The following is a 24,568-nucleotide window of genomic DNA, read 5'->3' on the forward strand; positions in this document are numbered from 1 at the left end:
CCCATCCTCTGCGAAAGACTCCCCACCTTCAAGAAAATGCCACAGAGTCCTCATTTGGCAGGAGGACCATTTTCCCTCTCCCAGAGTTCTGTGACCCCCAGGGACGATTGACAGGGCTCCTTTGCCAGAACCCTGTCTTCGGCATTGACTGTACAAATGTCTCCTTTGAGCACGATGCCCATCTCTTGTAGGGGGAACCTGGAAAGTTGGTTCCTAAGCTGCTTAACCGACCACAGTTGCCTTCCAAGCATGGCACGGTGTGTGGCTGTAGAACTATGACTGCCTTCCGATCTGTGGTGATGGATTGAAGGTGACAGTTGGAGTTAAAGTTCTGGGTTCCCAGCTGGTCAGTTGATTTCACAAGTACAATGTTGCAAGAGTCATTGATCAGAAGTGTGAACCCAGAGATGTGGATGTTTGAGGTGACAGCTGCTAGACACATGGCTTAGAGAAATAGCTCACAGAAGATTAGGACAAGATGGTCTGTGATAGAGGACAGTGGGTTAATTTGTTAATTTCTGGTCTGTGTGATTGGGAATCTGTGGTCAGGAAAGGTCTCCACGGACATTTCTACTCTTTCAGTGCCACGGTGGTTTTTTTCTTTTGCCTGGAATAACACCAGCACACATATGGATGACCCCCCCCCCCCCCGCCCGCCTAGTCTCATTTGCCATAACCCTTATAGAGTGTCTGTGGACGTATTTGTAGAGAAATGCAAAACCCTAAAGAAAAGATATCATGGAAATCATTTTTTAAAGCAGGATTTACTTGTGTGTGCCTGATGCTGCGTGAATGGTGAGTGGATAATCCCTTTGAAAAAGTCGCACGTATCATTGATTCAAATCCTTTTTAATCACAGACCATAGAGTTTGTAACAGTTGTGCTCTTCAAACAATAAGCACTTTTATCTTCCCTGGGGAAGTAAAATTAAATCATCACTTGTGATGCTGTTTTTGTTTGCTTGTTTATGTGTTTGTTTTATTTTTTTTATTTTTATTTTTAAATTTTTATTTATTTATGATAGAGAGAGAGAGAGAGGCAGAGACACAGGCAGAGGGAGAAGCAGGCCCCATGCACCGGGAACCCGATGTGGGATTCGATCCCTGGTTTCCAGGATTGCGTCCTGGGCCAAAGGCAGGCGCCAAACCGCTGCGCCACCCAGGGATTCCCTATGTATTTGTTTTAATTATCTCAACATTGGCTTTGAGCAAGCCTTTTGACATTCATTTCCTGGTAGGGACCTAGGCTCAGTTTATTTTTGTGAACTAATAGCTCCAGTCCCAGCAGAACTCAAAGTCTTTTCTTTCTTCCCACTATAATAATTATGCCAATTATACTCTGAAAATATGTCTGTGGATCAACTTTCTTATAAACTCTCGTTGGTATTGGGCCTCTTGATGTAACATGCTGGACCTTCTGATACCAGTTCTTGAGGCAGAGAGGACTTGAATTTGAGCGAAAATTTTAATACACCAGCTGAGACATCACATATAAACTTGATAAAGTCATATTGGCCCAATGTATAAGTTCCTTTTCCAGGGCAGTCTGTATCAGGAGATGCATTTACTCCTTGAAGCCACGGGGGTATCATTCTGCGTGTTACTGGTATGAGCTGCTTCTATCATTCTGCATGTTACTGATATGAGCTGCTTCTATCATTCTGCGTGTTACTGGTATGAGCTGGTTCTTTCATGCTTTTGCAAGTATTTCATTTTTGTTTCTTCCTCAGTCACACACACATACTCGTTACACTATTTGTCTGTCTCCGGTTTTTTGTTTGTTTTTCATCTCTGCCCCAAATCCCTGCTTTAAAACACACACATTCCTGCAGGAGTTCATGATCTCAGTCTTATTCTCTGAGATACTGATGAATGAGTGAGTTCACAGAGTTCTCTTACTTATAAAGTCCTCTTTCTCTACTTTCTTTTTTAAATTTTATGGCGTATAATCTTTCAGTTTTGTTCCGTGTTTGGTCTGCTTAGTCTCTGATGTATATTATACCTGCTACTCATCACTGGCACCTATAAAATGGATATGATTTCTCTTTTGTTACAGGAAATTGAGCTCAGAGAGGTTAAATTACTTGCTGGAAGTCAGAGCCAAAATTCGACTTTGGAATTGTTTACTTCCCAAGTGCATTTTTATCCTCCACGCTGTAGTCCCTAATGCTTCCACCCATTTTCTATGCAGAAGAGTACGTATTCCTGATCAAAAAAAGAAAAAGATAAGCGTCTTCCAGCACATGAAAACAGTATAAGTAGGGAAAATTCCCAATTTCCTGGTTCTTATTCAGGTGACATATCAAGAAGAAAAAAAGAAAAATTAGATGTCAATCCCAAAAGCAATAAATTAGATTGGTGTTCCAATGAGACCAGAGAATAGATAAGCACCAGAACCATGGTTATTAACTTCTGTTAAGAATAGCTAAAGTCTCATTCATTATTTCAGTTGTGTTTCTCTGTCCCCCCCACCCCAACTCCTTTTTGTATGTTAGGCTACAGTTGGGTTTGCTAATAAAGTTGAGCCAGTAAAAACAAATCCCCAGAACTAACAGTAATAAAAATAAAGAAGTCTATAACTGGGACCCAGCCCAGTGTGCCCGAGGGTGCCTCACACTGACTAGAATCTCTGGTGTCTCTGCCCTTTACATTTGCTTCCAGGATTGTTCTGAACTCACCCCATTTTTATTCACCATCTCTCTACCGGTCTTTAGATTTGTAATTATAGCCCTTGAGCAGGTATGGGCAATGCTTTCTTTACCTTGTAATACCAGTAGCTAACATTCAATGCACCCTTAATAAATTCTAGGCACTGTGCTGACAGCTTCAGCTGCATTATCTCATTTAATTGTTCACACTTACAAAGGAGGGAGTGACTGTGGAATAACACTGGGAAATTTAGTAACTTGTCTGTGGTTTCACAGGTGCTAAGTGATTTGCCCAAAGTCATGGAGATAGCAGATAGGCGAGCCAGCTTCAAACTCTTCATTCTTCGGACTCCATGGCCTCAGTCCTTAGCATGAGATTTCCATCTCTAACACAGTCTTTATCACATATTCATTGCTCAGAAGAGCTTTTTGAATCGAGAAGAGTGAGCCTGAATTCTGTTGAAACAAACTTATAATTAGAAGACCAAAGTTTGAATTTCATCTTTGCCACTATTCGCTTTGTGATGTTTCACATCACTTCTCTGCACTTTTTTTCAGCTTTAAAATGTGGTGGAAAGAGTTAAATGAGCTCTGAGATCTCGTCTAAACTCTGACGAATAAAATCAGAAGTAGTGACTAGGAAATCATTCAGAACCGCCAGCTGATGCACCAGTTAGTGGGCAAATAGCTATTGCTTTATTCCAGTTGGTCTTCACTTCAGCTGTAGTGGTATAATTCCATTTAGATCCAATCTAGATACGTTTTTGCAGGGCCTCTATCATTTTTCAGAATGTTTGAAAAACAAAATACATTTAGGCTTCTAACTCCGAGTTTGAAAATCTGAAATATACATAAGATGATATGAACGAGGCTGACTTTGAATACCATACAGTGGCATAGCTGGGGGCTGCAATAAAAAAACCTATAAAATTGAACTCGATATGAACCATGACAGGCCTTCTAAATGCGCGGATGCTTTGGCTTTCAAGTGTATTCTTTTGCTGCATTATACAAAATGTGGATAAAGTGATAAGTGAGTTTAAAAATGATTGTATAAGTGAAGTGCACTGTCACACTGTAAAGCATTTTGCCTCAGGGAGACCAAGAATGTAAGGCAGCCACATTTCCTTTCTTTTAAGTGCTTTTTGGGTTGCATAGGGTTGTCATTGATGGGTTTGTTTGTTTGTTGTTTGCGAAATTAATTAAGATTATCTTAGTTTTGATTTTTTTTTTTTTTTTTTTAGGAATTGTACTTCAAAGGGGATTTTTTGAGAGGCAGATAAATAGCAAGATTGAGAAAGATCAGAACTGAGAAAAAGAGAAAAGAATCAGAGAGAGAAATAGATGTTAATTCTTAAGCCTATAATATATATAGATACTTGAAACTGTGTAAAGGCACAGGGCTGTTACCTTGGTGGTGGTGGTGGTGGTGGGGGCTACTGGGCTTGCTTTAAGACCAGTGATGCAAAGAAATTAAAACGACCAAAGTTGGTGATTATGACTATGACCGCTCCCTTCTCTAGCTGTTTATAGACTCCTGAGCGTGGATATTGCCTCTGCCCCAGCCTCAGTGCCATAAATATTCACAGAGCCCTTTGCTCCTCTCATATGGTAGACTATTCTATCCATGGAGGTAGCAGTGGCCACAGAGCTGCAAGAGGACCTGCAGGTTGGTGGGCAGATAGATGCTGTGTCTACCTGTCTGATCCTTCTGTCTTCTATCAACCGCACTGCTGGTCTGATGGTTCATCAGTAGTTAACCAGAGAGAAAGCAATTCCAGTTTATATTACCAGTTTCGCCAGTCTTTGAAAATGGACTGACCTTTGTGGTCAAGCCTAACTACATGCACATTTTTATAATGTTTCCTTCCCATCTTGAGCTAGTTGTTCTCCCCACCAAGAAGAATAATGAAAGTGACATGAATACAGTTGAACTGCTTGATATAAAATAAGAATGGGCTTTGGACTCAGCCTTACATCAGGCCTCTGCCACTACTGACTGTAGGAAATTTGCCAAGTGCTTCCATCTCTCTGTGCCTCATCTGGAAAAGGGAATACAATGTTTTCTTTGCCCAGATCTTGGAAAAGGCAGGTGCAGTGTGCATAGGGAATAGTTCCTTGCATATAGGTCATGTTCAATATTTGCTAGTCATTATTATTATTACAATTTCACTTGTTTTCTCTCTTGCCTGAAGGGAATAAACTCTTCTTTTAATGTAAGGAGGCCTTGCAGTTAAACCATCTACTTTGTGTTCAGACTGCAGAATGACTCCTGAGGACCTTCTGTTGAGAGATGAAATCATAAGGTTGCTGATTCAGGCCAAAACAGGCAAAAGTGAGGGTGGGCATAATGCTAGGAGTGTGCTCACCTGGCAGTTTTTTAAATATGATAATGTCAGATACAGGTTTAGAGTTCAGTCTGCATCCATTCTGGAGGCCTTCACAATCACTATTCTACTGTAATGCAGCAGAGCAGACTTATTAAAAGCTCACTCTCAAAATTCTGGGTCTAATATTCCCAAGCACACATCTTTCAAGTTCTAGTGAGGATAACAGTAGTATCACTGCCACCACCAAGCAGGTGTCTCTCCTTTATTATTTAGTAATAACCTTAAGTATTTCCAAAATGCAAAGATTTCATTGGAACTCATTAAATTTTGCAGCTCTTTTGGTTTAGCAGCTCAATGGTCAGAGCATTGTTACCAACACTAGTATGTGGTTTTACAACATGAAATGTTGGTAGCTAAACAACATAATTTGACACGATCAACCTTCAGTTTTGTAGGGGCAGACCAGTCCTGGTTAAGACCAAGCAAGTTCTGGAAGTTCCATTTCTGGGCTAAGAAATCTGATAACTGGGGATCCCTGGATGGCTCAGTGGTTTGGCGCCTGCCTTTGGCCCAGGGCACGATCCTGGAGTCCTGGGATCAAGTCCTGCATCGGGCTCCCAGCATGGAGCCTGCTTCTTCCTCCTCCTGTGTCTCGGCCTCTCTCTCTTTCTCTCTCTCTCGCGCTATCATAAATAAATAAATAAATAAATAAATAAATAAATAAATAAATCTTAAAAAAAAAAAAAAAGAAATCTGATAACGGCCACCACAGACAAGTGCTAAATGCCCTCCGCACCTCCCGTGTCACTTCCCTTGGTAACTGCAGTGGGGTCAGAGGAGTGGGTTTAGTTTGTGGCCTGGGAAGCTGGCGCCTGACAACCAGCTGGTTCTCCAGCATTCACTGCCCCCAGAAAGGCACCCACCAGAGCTTCAGCTCTTGATCACTCCTTCTGAGAGGGGTTGATCCACAGCTCTCACCAAGTGCGGGTTTCCTGATATTCCAGCCCAGCTGGGGGAGAGGAACGTGCCCTAATTGTCCTTGTGAATAAGCTGCTCTGAGATCAGAGATGGATTTCCCTTAAGACTTTTAAGCACTCTATCTCTTATTTGCATGGGGCTGGTTCCATATCCTGACAAAATTTTATATTTATTGTTTTGTAGTCTTGAAGTGACTCCCTCAAACTGTGTAAGTTTTAGCTCTCTCTGAAGCTGGGGAGTGAGTGTTTATTTTAATCACTATCTCAGGGTAAACCTTATACTACAAAGTTAAGTGTAGAACATAGTGTGCTTTGCTACAATGTTTTAAAATGTTAAAATAATACCTTGACTTGTGTCAATTACCATTTACCAAATGCTCAGAACTGGGAAACTTGGGGAGGGCCTCAGGTTCAAACCTAAGTACTATTAAGTGAATTAGCCCTCAGTGTCAATCAAAATGCCTCTAACAGCATTTTACTTTGTAGACAAGGTGTGGCAGACAGTCTCCTTCAGCAGACATCCAGTCAGTTTGATTATTTTTTCCACTTAATTTTATATGCAGCATGTGCTCTACCATTTTTACATAACTTCATAACCCCAGAGATTGGAATAGCAGGCATCGAGGAAAACAGATGAAAAGAATAAGTTAAAAAAAAAAGACACGTAGACAATGCAGGACGTAATCGTAGAGATCACAGCTGGGAAGGACAGGCTGCATCAGTAAAAACAGAGCGGAGGTGCGGGGCCATCAGTGTAGGGGCGAATTGATCAAAACTAGATTGTCCCTAGGGATTTCACTGTCAGGGAGGTGACAGTCATACATTAGAACAACAGGTGTCAGTTAGCCCTTTATATCTTATATAGAGGAAAATAAGTGATATTGCACGAAGTAAAATGGAATTAAAGTCAATACATTTCTTTTGCTCCATAGAAATTTTACCGTATCTGAGGCTGGATGTTGTGTCGGCTCAGGCACAAGCTGTGGAGTTGGGAGGCTAGCTTTTTTAAATTTAGGTATAGTTAATGTACAATACACTGCGCATATTTAAAGTGCACAGTTTGATGAATTTGGACCTATATAGTTCATGTGAAACAGTCACCCCAGGTAATAAACTCAACTGTCACCCTCATTTTCCTCATACCTGTTACAAGTCTGTCCCTGCCTACTCTGTACTCCCCTTCAAGCATTCACTGATGGGCTTTGTGTTACTGTCGATTAGTTTGCATTTTCTAGAAATTTATATAAACGGGATTATCGGGGCTCCTGGGTGGCTCAGCGGTTGGCCACCTGCCTTCGGCCCAGGGCATGATCCCAGAGTCCCAGGATCGCGTCCCGTATTGGGCTCCCTGCATGGGGCCTGCTTCTCCCTCTGCCTGTGTCTCTGCCTCTCTCTCTGTGTCACTCATGAATAAATAAATAAAATCTTTTAAAAAACCAAAAACAAACGGAATTATATACGTTCTTTTTTTTTCCCTTGGTCAGAATTCTCACTCAGCTTGTTTTGAGATTCATGTACATTGTAGTAGTTTTTTATTGCTGAGTCGTATTCTGTTTTATGTACCTGTGACAATGTTTATCCATTTACCTATGATGGATGTTTAGATCCTTACTGCTATTTGGCTGTAAGAAATAAAACTGCTGTGAACCTTCGTTTGCAAGTCTTTGTATGTATGGTGACACATTCAGTCTCTTGGGTAAATACCTGGAAGGAAAGTGGCTGGGTCCTATGCTAAACACTACTTGGATTTAAATCTTTGTTGTACCACTTAGTAGTTTATGACTTTGGGTTAAATCATTTAATCTCTGGTATGTAAGGCACAAGTCTGTTAGAAGGATTAAATCATATGATTCATGTAAAGTATTTAGTACTATGCCTGATTTATATTACACATTGATCATCTTAACTGTAATTTTTTAAAACTTCAAATATTTTAAAACTTTAGAAAACTTCAGGGTTGAAATTTCTTAGCTTTATTTCTTGGGAAAATTCATCCATGTGAAAAGTGATTATTTTGTTATGCTGCACAATGGTGGATCTTATAAAGATATTTAAAAGGTATGTTTACTTGTAACAGGAGTTATGTGCATGCTTATTAGCTAATGAAATACATAGAAGGTTTAGCAGGCCAAGATTTGTTGAATTGATAGATTGACACCAGAGATTTCAGTTTCTAAAAGACTATCCCTATATTGAAATGCACAGAAATGTGTAATCAGTTTAATGAGAGTTAACAATAAATATCTATATATATGAAAAGTCAATAATAAAAGAGCTGAGCTAATGCAATTCTGTAGCTTCTCCTTTCATTCTTGTGTAGTAATTGAGGGGCGATCTCTAGATTTAGAGGGGATCCACTTTCCTTATTAGCTGTGTTGCTTTGGGGACATTATTTAACCTCTCTGCCATTTAGAAGAATTAGCCTCCAGCTCAAAAATCTGTGATTCTGTGACACATTATATGACAAGGTACTTCTTTACCCATTCTGACACTACCTCAAATCTAAATATTGAGTTGAAATCATGTTTTAATTATGCCCATGGAGAGTTTTATGATTGCTTAAGGAGAGGTGTAGATATTAATGTATTTATGCAGGAGTCCTCTCTGGGTGTTCAGATTCAGTTCTGTTATCTCTTTGGTCTGCATGCTGAAAGCCAGCCAGGTATCGCAGGAGGTGGAGATAAGCTCTTGGGTTTTATCACTACTGACTAGGGGTCAGAGTTGGGCAGCTGCCCTCCCTCCAAGTTTGCTTGAAAGTCGCCTAGACATGAGCAGTTCACAGACATTTTTCTTTCCTGCCAACTGTTGCAGTATCTGGAGGAAGGACCCTTTTCCAAAGATGTGGTTTTTGCAAACAAATCCCAGATAGACATTAGGAAGTGCTGATTTTTCTTCTACTTTATTTTTAGTTTTACTGTTGTTTGGATATTATTTTCAGTGCTGCTGCCTTATATGAAATTAACCATAACACTGCACTTAAATCGACACCTGCTGTCTGTCTTTCCAACTAGCAGCTGGATGAACAGATGCCAGTGAGCAATTGCTGTCCAATAACCACCCTGCACTATTTTGTCAGGACTGTTATTTGCATTTTTCATATTTCTTTATTTATATGTATAGCTGCTTTTCCCTGAGTAATATTCAAAATGCTGACCCCACTGTAGGAGAGTAATGATTTAGAAATACTGCAGTGGTGATAAATTCTGATACAATATATCATAGACTTGAACTGCAGAATGATCTTAATGCTGTCTTTTTCAGATGCACACTTGAGGAGACATCAGCGTCTCTAATAAATTTCAGTCTCTCTGCCCCCGCATCTCAACAGGACCACCAGAGCAGTCTGAAGGGGAAGATTTTTGATAGGAGTTTCCAAGGTTGTAGCTAATATCTCTTCAGTTAAAAACTGGTTACTTTCTTTGAGGAATCCTGAAAGGCAGGGGAAATTTATTTGGCAGTATCTTATTTAGAGCTTGGTTTTAAAGAGAATAATTTCTTTCCATTCTGACATAAGGAAGTAATGTTTTGGGCCACTACTGACATTTTATTCATGCATTTAGCCTATTCAGTGAGTCTGCTGGGACTGAGCACGTGCACTGACTTCAGCTTCCCAGTCATCAAGAAAGCAGTCAGCTTTTCCTACCGAGTTCAGAGAATGTGCCCCAATTTGTGGGCAGTTCCTCTTAGCATTCCAGTGTGGTACACAGCTTACATTGAATTTTGCTCCCTTCAGTAAATTGCTAGAATGTTTTCTCTCAAACAAACTCAACTTCTGATCATCTTTGTTGGAAAAACTTATAAAAGCCTCATTCTATGCAAATATGGAAAAACTGTATCATCTTTCCCTATTCTAGGACCAAAAAAGGCAAATCAGATAGTCAAAAAAGTCAATCATTGGTTTAATTTCAACATTTCCAAAGTGGTAATCATATTTTTAGTTATTACTGTCAAAGTTATAAATTATTAAAGGTCTGTGTTTGTGATATTTTTTTCACTTCTGCATTAGCCAAATTGATTGGCATGCGGTAAAAATTTAATTTGCCTTTTGCTTTCTCATTGCTTTAAAATGTTTGCAGAATGCAAATGATTATATTAAAATTGTTGTACAGTATTCACAATCACTGTGCTAGTTTAGTGTTTTAAAAGGAAACTCAAAATGAAACCCTTCAACATTCATCCATTGATCTTCTTGAATGTCTGTATTTTTAAACGCAATTTCTGGGGAATTAAATGATCATTTAACATAAAGGTAATATACTCTCCTTTACAATGTAGAAAGTTCATTGGAACCTATTCTCACAGGATAGGTTGCCAAATTCTAGTGTCCCAAAAGGCAGATTTGTCCAGGTTTTCAAATTTGCTGTTCTTAAGGGTTTTTTCTTTGTTTCCTAAATGTTGAGCAACTAATAGCAATTGGCAGGATGGATTTGTGTCTAAAATTCAGTGATGCCTTCAGCAATATTCGTTTAATCATGTTTTGCTTTGTCTGTGTGTGTATACGTGTGTGTTTATATATGGGTGTAAAATAAGAAAGGCCCATGAGCTGATTTGCCAAAAAGACGTTTTCCTTAGGATAGATTTAAGATCTGGATCAACTGAGCCACAGAACAGTGGGTGCATAACCCATATTCTCTAGCGACTTTGGAGATTTTCTGTTAGAGACCACTGCAGGATTGGTCTTGGGCCACTGGGGGCAGAGGGAAAGTTTTGTTCCTATCTCTGACTTCAGTACGCTTTTCTCCCTGCCTTACTGTTTCAGAAACACTGCAGTTTCTCCACTGCTTTCACACCTGCTGTTTGGCCTATGCCCCCATCCAGAGTGCATTTAACAAGTCAGGAGGACAGGACTGGTGAAAGAATTTTCAAAGGCACCCTTGCACACTCCATGCTCACAAAAGGACACAAAATCAATTTATCCCTATAGTACAAAATACTCCTCTGTTTCATGGCAGGAATATCTGTTTCTAAATGCAGATCTTCTTGGGAATGCCTTGTTGGACACCCCGAACAGGATTATGGAAGAATACTGTAAACTGTGTAATAACAGATACATCAGCCTAGCACGCGGTTGTCTGTGGACCAGAACTGTTCCTGCTCTGTGGGGTTTTATTTAGTGACTGATTGCTTTACTTGCAAAATGCTCACTGGTTTGGTGTGTTTGAGGGTTTAGATAGGCATTGTAAAGTGTGGATGAAAACAATAAGGCAGCAGATGGGATTGAAGAGAGTATCTCTTCATGGTCATGGAGATGATTTGGGAATCTTCCATTTGCAACTTAGAATTTATCTCTATTTTGTCTCTGGCACCCATGTCCAGAATTCTCTGCTTCCCTCTTCACAATGTTTGGTCACGTGGGATATACCCCTGGGAGAAAAACCTGAATATGTGTATACTGCTGTGCAGAGCACGGATAACAAGTAGTACCTGACTTAGGGACCCTAGAGTTGAGACATACATAATAGCCTCACAAGGGAACTAACAGATTTGTTGATTTGTTACCAGCCTTGCAACTCAGAGGCTGCATGTTTCTAGTCAGATGTTAGGTAGGTAAAAAGCATTTTGGCCAAAAATATATTCCTTTGATACCCACCTTCTTCCTGAGAGTACAAGATATTTCCAGGAGAATAGAATGATTTTCTATATCTAATCTTCCATAGTTTAAAAATGGTTGCTTTCAGAACTAAGGAACGTACCCTGACCTATGACTATTGTAACAGCAGTTCTCTGTGATTATTCATTTATATTCTGTTAACACAACTAAATCACGAAGATTTTGGGGAGCCATGACACTCAGACCAAAATCCCTAGATTTTTTTGACCATATAGATTATATTGAAATAGTTCAGAGTTTTTCCATTATAATTTAGAAATGATTTTTATAAGTACTCAAAACTATATGTGGGAAATATAAGACATTTAGCATCCATTTTTTGATATATGTATCTAAGGTGGAAAAAAGACAGGGCTTAGTTAAACAATTCTCTTCGAGTAGAGTTCAGCACTACAGGGATGTTCATTCTGACCTGACATAAGCAATAATGCTCAGATAGTCTTCCAGATAGAAGGGTAGTGAGCAGAAAAGCCAGAACCAAAATTGAGGCAGTAGTGTCAGGGAGAAGCTTTTGTTTTTAGAAGGGACAGATTTGAAGTTGATTGAATGGATCCTTGGATATGCTAACACCATTGGATTTGCTTCTTCCTCTTCTTTTACAACCATTTAAAGACATTTTGGCTTGTCATATTGATATAACCTTTACATATGTACTCAGAAGAAAGTCAAGATGCTTAATAATCATGTAAATTAGGCAGAGCAGACACATCTTTGATAGGAGAAATAACTAATAACAAAACACGTTATTAACGAGTGGCCAGTGATGTGACAAATATTTCGTATAAATGGAATTGATAGTGAAACATGCAGCCGCCAGCTAACATTTTTAAAATGAGAAAATCATAGCTAATTCAGCTTTATGAGACAAACATATTTAAAGAGATGTTGTATAAATGGCTCTTGGAGTAGCATGTGGGTTTTTTTTCCCCCAATTATTTACATTTAGGAGAATATGGCAAAATGTTGAGCACTATAATTTTAGAGTAGCCTAAATGACATGCTTCATTGTATCAATACTGTAGAATATAGGTTTTGTCCCCCCCACCCCCAATCTTCAAGACCCTGGGCTCTCAACCTTGTAACGTCCTGTAAAATTTTACTCACTGTTGATGCAATTATTGAAGTGATTTCTCCCAAGGTGATTTGTGGGACAAACAAAGCCCTTCATGGAATTTTTAGGACTTTGGAGCTCACAGGTAGGAAACTTGTGAATAATATGAAATTCATTGAGGTCAGTCTATGAGTTCTGGTTATTCCCTGTAATGTGAGTATCCCAAGTAGGTCAAATTCTGTATCATGGACAGACAGAAAGAAGGAAGGTGTGGGACTGACTTGATCTTCTAGTGAGTGACCACATGATGCCATGTGTCCTTCTAATTCAAAACACATTGACGATGATCTTCTGTGATGTGTGCAGGAAAGTATTGAACCATCAGGAAAGCTGTTGGTAACCCACTGTGTGCAGATAATGGGAGCGAGGGCAAGAGAAGCACACCATAAAACCAGCTGGCCTGTCAAATAGAAATCATTTGTATCTTCTGGGGTAGATGACTGCTCTGCCAAATCCATCATTTACTAGGAAATATGGAAGATGTCTACAGCAGTGTTTTTTAACCATTTTTTTAAAGTGATGTAAGCCATCATCCTAAGGAAAACCTGAGATACTTGGTAAAAAACCCAGATCCCTGAGCACAGACCTGTTTTAACACAATCTCTGGGAAGACTGTGTGTCATGCACTCTCCGTTTAGACTCGACAATTGTTAGTATTTGCCAGATTTCCTTTGTATCCCTTCTTATATCTAATGCAGAGGGGATGTTGTTGGGCTATTTCATAGTAAGCTGCAGGCGATGTGACACTTCATCCTTAACTGCTGTCGTGCCATAACATTTTAAACAACTTTCTGCAGCAACATTATACCAGCTGCAGCTTGAAACGAGTCTTCCAAATAGTCATTCCCCAACTTGAACATGCAACAATCTCCAGGAGGTCTTGTTAGAGAGTTTCTGGCAAGTGTAGTGAGTCTGGGCTGAGGGCTAGGAATCTGTGGTTCCACAAGCTCCAAGCTGAGACTGACCCTGCTGGTCTGGGGATACTTGGAGAGAAGAACCTCTATTGTAGCAACTTGAGACAGATTGTTTTTAATGAGGAGTTTAAAAAAAGACTGGTTTTGGGACACTTGGGTGGCTCAGTTGTTAAGGGTTCCAGCAGTTGGTTTTGGGTCAGGTCATGATCTCTGGGTTGTGGCACGGAGCCCTGCATCAGGGCTGCTCACTCAGCAGGGAGGCTGTTTGAAAGATTCTCTCCCTCTGCCCCTCCCCCTGCTGTTGCTTGGCCTCTCTCCTCTCTCTCTCTCTCTCTCTATTTAAAAAGGAAGAATTCTTAAAAAAACAAAACAAAACAAAAACAAAAACAAAAAACCTGTTTCTAGTCCAGTCTAATGACTTCCTCTTCTTTTCCTTCTCTACCTCGAATAATTGGATGAGAATGCTTTAAATTATGCGATATATTTGTATTCTTACCAAATGTGTTCTTTTTTAAAAAAAATATTTTATTTATTTATTCATGAGACACACACACACAGAGAGAGAGAGAGAGAGAGAGAGAGAGGCAGAGACACAGGCAGAGGGAGAAGCAGGCTCCATGCAGGAGCCTGATGTGGGACTCGACCCTGGGACTCCAGGAGGATACCCTGGGCCGAAGGCAGGCGCTAAACCACTGAGCTACCTAGGGATCCCCTGTAGCATTTTAAACAATTTTATTTATGTAATGATATTAATCTTTCACACAAGCCTGAAAGTTCCATGAGGCAGGGAATGTTTGGCGGTGGAGACAGTGGTTGAAGGGCCAGAGGGATGGCAGAGGTCGGGCTGGTGTAATGGATCCTGGGGAGATGAAACAATGCTCATTTAACGAGTCTCCTCCCATGATCCCAACCTTACATTCCCACCCCAAATGAGTCTGTCTTCAACCACCTATGCATTCATTTCTTCAGAGAAAGAGGTAAACCTCACAGTATAAAACCAAAGCCAGAATAGCTTTGCAGAATTAGAAAGTGTCCAAGGAACCAGTTACAAATCAACTGGATTGGACTTCAACACAGAAATGGTCGTGTCCCTCCAAATACTCTTCAGTTTTGGAAGCTCACACTCCTCCAGCAAGTGGAAAGATAAATATACCTTCTTCTGTGGTCAGCTGCTGAGGAAGAACTTTTCTCTTCTGATGGACCAGCACTATTTGTTTTTTGTGGCTCTTCTCCCTTCTCCTTTCCTAGGTTTTCCTTTGCCACGAAGCTTCTTGAGACGCAGCTGCTCATCCTTGAAGTCCTGATGCTCGTCTCTATACAGGCCAAGGAAACATAGTGTCCCCATGAGTGCAAAGTGTTGTGATTTGGATACCAGTCATAAGTCTCCTTCCTCTTGGCCAAAGGCTGCTCGCTAAACAGTTTCACCGCTTTCATTGATTTGGAGTCAGTAGGCCTGGCAATTTCACCCAACAGCCAGGCGCTCAGACGAGTCATGTGCAAGGCATATTCTGAAAGGGAAGACATTTCCTGAGCAGCAAGAGGCCCCTCTAGGGCACCTGTCTGACTTGGTCAGTAAAGCACGTGGTTCTTGATCTTGGGGTCATGAGTTCAAGCCCGATGTTGGGCGCAGAGTTTACTACTCACGACCTTCCTCTCCCTTCAAATGTGTTATTTTCTATTTGTTGTTTACTAAGTTCATCAGCAAAGAACCGAGTATCCTGGGTGAGAACACAGATAAAGACCAAGTACAGTGGACAATGTTCGTGGGGCAGGTTGCTCTCTAAAGGTTTGCATTCTAAGGACATTGACTATAGGACTCAGATGTTTTGGGAGAGATTAGTGTTACCTTATAACACTTCTCACTTCTCCTTTTTTTTTTTTTTTTTTTTTTAAGATTCTATTTATTTGAGAGAGAGCCAGAGAGGGCATGAGGGGGAGGGACAGAGAGAGAGAGGAAGAGCCAGACTCCATGGCGAGGAGCTAATGCTCCATCCCAGGACCTGGGACCATGACCTGAGCTGAAGGCAGATAATTACCCCCCTGAGCTGCCTAGGTGCCCCTATCACATTTCTTACTCAGTCTTGAGTGCTGTCATGGGGAGGAGATAAGAAAGGAGGGAACTTTCAGAATAATGTATGGCATTGCCGCTGTAGCTGATGCTTCATTACACGGAAAGAGTAGGGTCCTGTCTCTATTCTGCTTCTGTGGGCTTTGTCTGGCTGACCATGCTTGACCTGAGGGTAGGTTTGTTGGAGATGGAAATGCCAGAGGAATTAGTGCAAGAGAATTGCTGGATAAATACCCCAAGGCAAGGACAGCTCTGAAAGCATCTAACAGCCTCTCTCAGAGGTTCCCAGCAGGATTGGCCCCCATGGTGCAGAGTAACCTGCTCAGATCTGTATCCTGTGTTGGCCTCCTTGTCCTCCCTGCTTCCTTTCAATCACTATACCTATAGGCTTTGCTATTATGCATTTACGTGCCAGTGTTTTCTAGCAATACATCCCAAAGAAATCCACTTTCACTTAGATCCCTGTCTCTTAGGTTGCTTTGGGCTTGGGGAGTAAAAGACTTAATGCTAGGAAACTAGAATGAGCACCTAAGAAACATTTATATAGCAACTCAACTTTTTAATGACTCTTTGTGAAGTATACTTATTTTATTAGCAATGACTGTTCATTATAGGAGAATTAGAAATTTCATGTACCAAAATGTAAAAGTTTTAAGTCACATAGCATCTAGAAGTGAACATGGGGATCAGATCACGAACCATCTTGTACCGCTAGCCATGACCTCCCAAGTCTAGTCTTAGAGCTGCGTTGTGTTCAAAAGGACACATCCATCAACGGAGAAGCAATTAAAATAGCACAAATTCTTTAATTATAATTCTTGGAATATTTAAAGGTTAGATATGTGAAACATGGCAATTCAATTCTAACATATCCTTTTGTTCTGTTCACACCTGTCAAATTCTAGGGTAGCTCCTGCACTTTTTTTTTTTTTAAGTAGTACAACTTCTTCTAAAACTCACTAAAAAGAAAAAAAAAAAAGAAAAAGAAAGAACCCTACCCAGAATCAGATTGATATCAATTATCCTCTACTCCTATCCTTTTTGTTTCTAAATTTACATGATATCAGAAGTCTGAAAGAAGGGTCATGTTGGTGGCTCAGTTGGTTGAGTGTCTGACTCTTGGTTTCAACTCAGGTCATCATCTCAGGGTGGTGATATTGAGCCCCACATCAAGGCTCCCTGCTCAGCAAGGAGTCTGCTTGAGATTCTCTCCCTCTCCTGCTGCTCCACTGGTTTGTGTGCTCAGGCTCTCTCTCTCAGATAAATAAATCTTAAAGAAAAAACAAGGAAAATAAGTCTGAAAGAAAATGTCTGACTAGCTGGAACTCTACTTAGAAGTTTGGGAGGAAAGTAATTGTGGAAGCAGATCCCTAGGTTCCCTTAGCAGGTTGGGGGGGCTTGGGCGATTTGAAGACATTAATTGATTAATAATGTGTTCTGTTACACAGATATTTATAATTTGCTTTATTTTTCTGTGACAGATTTTTTTTTCACTTAGCAATGCATTAATACTTTCCTTTTTTAAATAATTATGTATGTATGGTCATCACAGCTTTTGGATTTCATAGATTCAATCAAAGACTTTATCTTAGATTCAGTGAAAGACTAATTTGTTTGCCCAGTCTCCTACTGGGCATGTATGGTATTTCCATTTTTTCTCCTATAATAAGTTATGTTATGTACATATTTATGCGATTTGATAATTTCCTTAGGATCATTTGCAGAAGTGGAATTACTAGGATGGAGATCACAGTTTTCAAATATACTGATCTATGTTGCCAACTTACCTTCCAGGAGTAGATAGCTATGGTGATTTTGCCAGGAACTCAAAAACCCAAGAGTTCATCATTCTATCTTAGTCTTTTTTTTAAAGATTTTATTTATTCATGAGAGATACACAGAGAGAGGCAGAGATATAGGTAGAGGGAGAAGCAGGCTCCTCGCAGGGAGCCTCATGTAGGACTTGATCCCAGGACTCTGGGATCATGACCTGAGCTAAAGGCCCACACTCAACCACTGAGCCACCCAGGCATTCCCTATCTTAATCTTTGTTCGTCTGATAGGCAAATAACAAATAAATCAATAAATAGTTGTCTTGTAAAACATGGTTTGTTTGTTTGTTTGTTTACCACTCTTAATATTCTTGATTTTTTTGGTATGTTAGAAAATTCTCTTTTCATTGGGCAAGTTGCTTTTCTGTCTGTAGCTTACTTTTTCAATAAGGTGTTGTTAGTCTCAGGGTTTTGTGGTAGAGTGCTTAATAGAGAAAATAAGTTTTCTCTTTATTTTGGAAATATTTCCCAGTTTGGGCATTTTTCTGTTTATTTTTTTAAAGATTATTTATGAAGAGCGAGAGTATGCATGCAAGCCAGGCAATTGAAGGAGGAGGGCGAGACAGAGGGGAAGCTGACTCCCAGCTTAGCACAGAACCCATTGCAGGGCTTTATCCTAGGACCCCCTAAACCGTGACCTGAGCTGAAACCAAGAGTCAGATACTTAACTGACTGAGCAACCCAGGCACCCCTGGCATTTTCTTTTTAAACTTTTATGTTGGCTACTTGCAGAGTTATACTTTTAATAAACAAATTATTTTCTTTGCTGGTTGATTCCCTTTTACCTTGTGGCTACTATAGGCTTCAGTTCTTCCAGTCACAGCACCCGAGGTAACTTGCTGTCTGTGGTAGCCACTGTTTGTTTTTCACTGCGTTAGATGTAGGAAGGCACTTACAATTCTGTCGCATTGCCATTTTGAACATAAATGAATTTGTTTGCAAATACCCCTTAGAGACTACTTTTATCATTCTCCTGGCTTAGAGTTAGTTACTTACACAGGAGTGTCAATATAAGAAAGGCCTCGTCCAATACAAAACAAATAAATAAAAATAGATGGCAATGCCAGTATCTGGGCCAGCTGTTCACTCACAATTGAGTTGCCCAGTAGTGAGAGTCTGCTGCATACATAAGGCCAGATGACCTGGGCTACTCTGCACATGCAAAGCATATAAATGCCTTGAGTCTAGGGTCAATGTTGGCAGTAAAAGTACATGATCTCCATGATTCTGCTTGGAGAGAACTTTACCCTCTTCTCTGTCGTTATTTTGGGTTCACATGCATTGGCTCAGATACTGTGCAACTGTAGAAGACTGTAAATGATATTCCTTGATATGCTGAATAGCTGTGCAGGAATATAAATGATATTTATGAGGAAGTTGGGAGTGCTTTAAATATTGTGAAAATGCTGACTTTGACACATTGGGGATAATGATGCAGAAACAGTAGGCTCTTTGTAAACTGTTTAATGGCAACAATTTTCTAAATCAAAGCAATCTACCCTTTCCCACATACAATTTCATCTCCAACAACTACAGTCTCATAAAGAGGTTTACTACATGGAATCTTTTGCTTTTTTGAATGGTTATCCGGTATTCTGATGCTTCAGACCATTTATGTTTTATCTTTCAAAACCTTAGAAATGTTACTAGGGGGTTGGAAGTGTTTGTCTTTCTGGCCAGGACATGGTATTGTTAATTGATACAAAGTTTATGTAAGAAGCATAGATTTCAAAGTGTGAGATGATGTTCTTATGTTAGTGTTTAATATCCTAGATAAATATTAATACTTACCTAAGTGGGTTCCTGTGCTTGTATAGAAATAACATAATGGTAACGTACATATGTCTCTAGCCTATTGAGTAAAGTGTTTGCTGTGGTAAATGCCAAAAGGGTTACATAGTGCAACTCAATTACATTTAATGTTTCAAATATGGCAGGGTTTAATTTGTATATTAACTTCTAAATTTGCTAAATCATAGGCATTTACCTCAAAATGCATATTTTTTTCCATGCAGGAGCCGGAAAGAATTCTTGTAATCTAATTATATTTGATTGTATCCAGTGGTGTTTACATTTCATAATGCCTATATTTATTCCTGACCTGCTGGATCTTCATTTCATGAGATTCTTCAAGAATTTTCCATGACCCTTTTGCTAACATGTGAAGAGAAAATAAGTTGCTATAAGATAGCCGGAGTGTGAGAGAAAAATGCCTCCTAGAAAACACTTAAATCTTCCCAAGGGAACCTTAAGAGAGCTTTCCTACTAGGTGGCAGAGCATTTCTAGAAACAAAAACTCTGCTTTACTCTGCTTTAGGTACATTTGAATAACACATCTCAGTGTTAGTAAGCTTCCTCTGACTCCGCTTTCATTTTCATTTAAAGAGAGGGATTTCTTTTATTTGGGAAAGTAATTTTCATCATCTTTGACAGTGTAAGGCATGGGAAGAAAAGTAAACGTAGCTGTGTGCTCAGAAACACAATATGCCAGCTTTATATCTCTGGGACTTTGCTATAAACTTTTATTTTATTTTTTTTTTTTTTTTTTTTTTTTTTTTTTTTTTTTTTTTTTTAAACTTTTATTTTAAATGTTCTTCTGTGTGCTCACAAAAATTTAGAGGATATTGAAACACATATTAGATTTTTTTTTTACCTCAAACACTGAATAAAAACTCATGCATGAAAGTGCCTAATAAAATGGATAATGTCCAAAGGAAGGAACAAGGGTTTTATTATTTTAATACACACCTGACAGCAAAAAAAATTAAGTTAAAAAGCGGAGTCATCTCTTTGTGAGGCATATCACCAACGAGTTGAAAGATAAAGAAAATTTGCACATGTAATTTCTGGTGGTCTTTAGTGTCTCTCTGTAGTCTACCCTGACCTTCTAGGTCATGGTACATATTCTCTGTGGAGGAGTTCCAAGCCATTCTCATCCTGTTGAAATTCTTGAAAGAAGAAAAAGTATTCTGTATGTCCAAAAACATTTTGCTCTACTTGATGCTCCCTTCCTATTTTGTATATTCTTCTGGGGAGAAAAGGAAATGAACTGTAGCTTGGTGTAAAGTAGATGGCAGTCATGATATCATCATTATTTAGACTAGTAGGAACTGACAGAGGAACCGTGTGGAAGTAGTCATTGCCTTTGTGTGGAATTGCAAATCAGATTAGAGACTTCCAGTGATAATGACTAATTAAATATATATTTATATAGAAAGTAATGAAAACTGATGAGGGCTGCAAAGATTCGAAGAATCAACATAAAACCCTGGTGACATGTGGAATTCAAGGTGTATTTTCGTTTTTAATCATATGTGCCATTTTGCTGCTTTTTTTTTCAATATACGGTTGGACAGTGTATGCATTATGTTGTTGGAACAGGCTAAATGGTCAAAAGAAATTGGAGGGATACTATATCAGAGAAGAATTTCTGATCATCTTCAAGAAAAATATAGAATCATGGAATAAAGATAAAGATATATATACACATATAACTATAAAATAGATATTAGTATATATGTATAAATATTGTACAGTATCTTCATAGAACCAAGAATTTTTAAGCTTAAATATTAAGTGTTTGATACAATAAAAAATCAGATAAAATTTTGCACTGAATGTACAATGGAATCAATTGCTCATTTGGACTGTAGATAGTAGAGTGTTACTCTCCTAAACATTAATCTTCTTATTAGAATTATAATGAGTTTGACTGTTCTGAGTCAGTAAGCCTTCATGATTCCTTCATATGTACCTCTTTTTAATTTTTTTTCCCTAATGATTTTATGTGTCAGATGTTGGCATCCACAGCCATGATTTTCTCTTTCTGTTTGTGTTTGTTTCTGTAAAACCACCCTGGATCTCTTCAGAGTAACATAATACATCAATGTAGACAAGACAATTTATACATTAGAGCACAATAGCCACTATTCCCTGGGTTAATTGAAGCTTGGCAGAAGTGGAACTAAAATTAAGCAAATATAAGAGAGGGATGTTTGCCACCATTAAAACGATAGTGAAGAACAACTTAATGTTTTGGAAAATGGCTTTGGAGGCTTGTAATGTGAGTGTGGTCAACAGATCACACCAACTGACAAGTTAAATAATTGACTCATTTGGACCAGAAATAGGTTTGTTGTCGCAAAGAGCCTACACAGAGGCCGATTCCGTGAGCAGCAGCCGTGGTGGCTCATGAGCTAATCATCTACCCATGTGGTAGGTAGGCTCTACAGGGTGTATAATTTAGTCATTGTCTTTCAGAGCTTTGTAACCTAAACTTCTGTGTCATAGTGTGTGATGGAAATATGGCAGTAGACCAGTCATCTTTAGTCTATACTCAGTTTAATCTAAATACATTTATATGGACACTTTAGTTGCAGCTGATGTGCATTCTCTGGGAATGGAGAATTCTCTTAGGAGTACTGATGCAAAATTTTTACTAGAATCACCATTATTGGTGTCATCCCCTGTCCCCTCCACCCCTTCTCCAGTATACCTAGAGCTCATTCTCTTAAACCTGTGATGTGATTCCTTTAGGGTTTGATTGGAGAATATTTGAGTGCCATCATGCATTGTTCAAACTCCAACACATCCCTCCTTGCTAAGTCTACTCCTGTGAGCCTTGATGTGGTGACGGGTAGCAATGAGAGAAAGTGACCTGGCCTCCAGATCAGTCCTCCTCATACTTTATGACTGTCATCCTAATTTGTAATTTTGTATGATGATTTTAACTCTGTAGAATGCTCTAGAATTCAATTTACATTATACTGTGCCCAAGGAAGTCACATGATGCAAGAACAAGAAAAGTTACAGAAGACTAATGAAGGTCTAACATAAGCAGAACTGAGTAACATGTGATTGGTGTTAAGGAGAAATACTGTTTTATTTTACCTATCTTTATTTGGGTTTCTTCAGATTGCAGAAGTAATACCTCTTTGTTTTAATGAGTAGAACAAAGCAATACAAAGATGTATAAGGGCAAAACTGATCTGATTCCTTCCCTCCCTGGGATTTGATCCCAATCTCCCCACCTGATACAACCAATATCGACAGCTTGGTGTTTCTCATTACACCTTTTAAAATTGTTCATACGACTATATTAAAGTAGATTTAATTCCCATATCTTTGATGGCATTGTTTTACTAAAGTAAAATAATTGTGTACATATTAGTGTAATTTGCACTAAAAAATGCATCATAGAGTGAACAAAGTCATGAGCACAGACATGTAAGCAGATAAGCAAAAGCCTGGCATATTGTGAGGTGCATTTGGGAGAGAAGTGAGTTCAATAATTATGAAGCCTATTGCATGTGATAAAATAAGATGGATATACCAAATTAATTATTCAGTATAAATCAGCTTCTTTGTTTCTAGTACTGAAAGATGTAGAAATGCTATGAAGAGCTGTAAAGCAGCCTGTGAAAATCAGTGTCAGTTTGCCACACTGAGTTGCTCTCATTGGGTCATGAGAAAAGGAATGTTAAACAACAGTGAAATATAAGTTCTTTGTGATGAGAACGACAAACATTAATTGTTCTGATAATTCCAAATATTGGAAAGGATATAGAGAAGAGGAACACTTAAATATGTACAACCAAGAGTAAAAATTGGAAGATATTTTTTTCATTATCTAATAAAGCTGAAGGTGTGTGTATATCCTAAATCCTGTGTTTCTATATTAGAAATGTACCTGAGACCAGAGATTCTCAATAGTTTGTCTTGGGACCCATTAGAGTTTTAAGAATTGAGAACCCAAAGGAAGCTTTTATTTATATAGGTTTTATCTATTGATCTTTACCAATATTAGGTGTTAAATTTTAGACAGCTTAAAGATATTTATCATTATATTTAGAAATGGTAAAAAATAAGTCCATTCCATATTATCATAAATGGCATATTCTTATGAAAAAAAAGTCATGTTTTCCAAGATAAATTTACTAAAAAATGTGTTATTTCATATTTTTGCACATCTCTTTGATGTTTGGCGTAATAGGAAACAACTCATATCTGCCTCTGGAGTCCATCTGTTCTGACATCTTGTTTTGATTCCTGTATATGAAGAAAATCTGGCCTTACACTGATGTATACTTGAAAAGAATGAGTGTTTTAGTAGGCTTTTCAGCATTTATGGGCATCCTTTTTGATATAACACCAAAACTTGACGAGTGGTGGTTTTGTGAAATTTAGTCAATCTGACACAGCGTCAAAGAACTTTTATACTTGATTTATATTCTATTAGCTTGCATTTTGAGTGGATCTTTACCCATGTATGTATTTGTAACATTCTGTGGTGGTCAGTAAAAAAATATTGGTCAATAGAAATTATTGACCAGAAATACAGATAGAAAATATAGTCAATACAAACTATTGGCTCACAGAATTCTGCAGATCTTCCAATTGTTGAAACATTTCATAATGCAATATAAAAATCACTTTTATTAACATTACTACTGATTTCACCTGAAAGGACTTTGAGTATCAGGGAACTGTAAAGTTCATGGTGGTAGGTAAAAATTGTCAGGAATTCTCATTTTCAAAGGAAAGCACAAATTTTGTTATTAGTGATGAGTTCTGTCAGTTTCTTTTTGAAGTGGTAATCTCACTGTTTATTTTGAGAAAATTTTTGCTAAATGCCCAATTTTGAATAATATCTTTTCGTTTTTTTAAGATTTTATTCATGAGAGACACAGAGACAGAGGCAGAGACCTAGGCAAAGAGAGAAGTGGGTTCCTTGCGGGGAGCCCGATGAGGGACTTAATCCCAGGACCCCGGGATCATGACCTGAGCCAAAGGCAGAGGCTCAACAACTGAGCCACCCAGGTGTCACTGAATGATATTTTTGTCAATCTTCTTTCAAGTAGAATATGGGGTTCTATGAGAAAAACAAAACAAAACAAAAAACTGGTTTAGCTTATAACTAGTTACATGAGGGCTTTTCCTATATACTAGTATCCCAGTCTTATATTCAGCAGAAGGGCTTTATGCATAGTTTTTGTTATTAAAAAGACATGTATTCAAGAGTGGATATCTAATAAAATGAATGATTTTTACTGCTTTATCAAGAGCCTGAGGCGGGCAC

General features: G+C 38.8%; 1 protein-coding gene and 1 pseudogene across 1 annotated transcript in view; one reads left to right on the forward strand and one right to left on the reverse strand.

Annotated features, from left to right (window-relative positions):
• UNC5D (unc-5 netrin receptor D) overlaps window positions 1-24,568 on the forward strand; it is a 540,317-nt gene that overhangs the window by 78,057 nt on the left and 437,692 nt on the right. The window lies entirely within an intron of this gene.
• Window positions 14,798-15,114, reverse strand: LOC121488896 (annotated as a pseudogene).

The sequence above is a fragment of the Vulpes lagopus genome, chromosome 4, assembly GCF_018345385.1.
Source record: "Vulpes lagopus strain Blue_001 chromosome 4, ASM1834538v1, whole genome shotgun sequence".
Taxonomy (NCBI): domain Eukaryota; kingdom Metazoa; phylum Chordata; class Mammalia; order Carnivora; family Canidae; genus Vulpes; species Vulpes lagopus.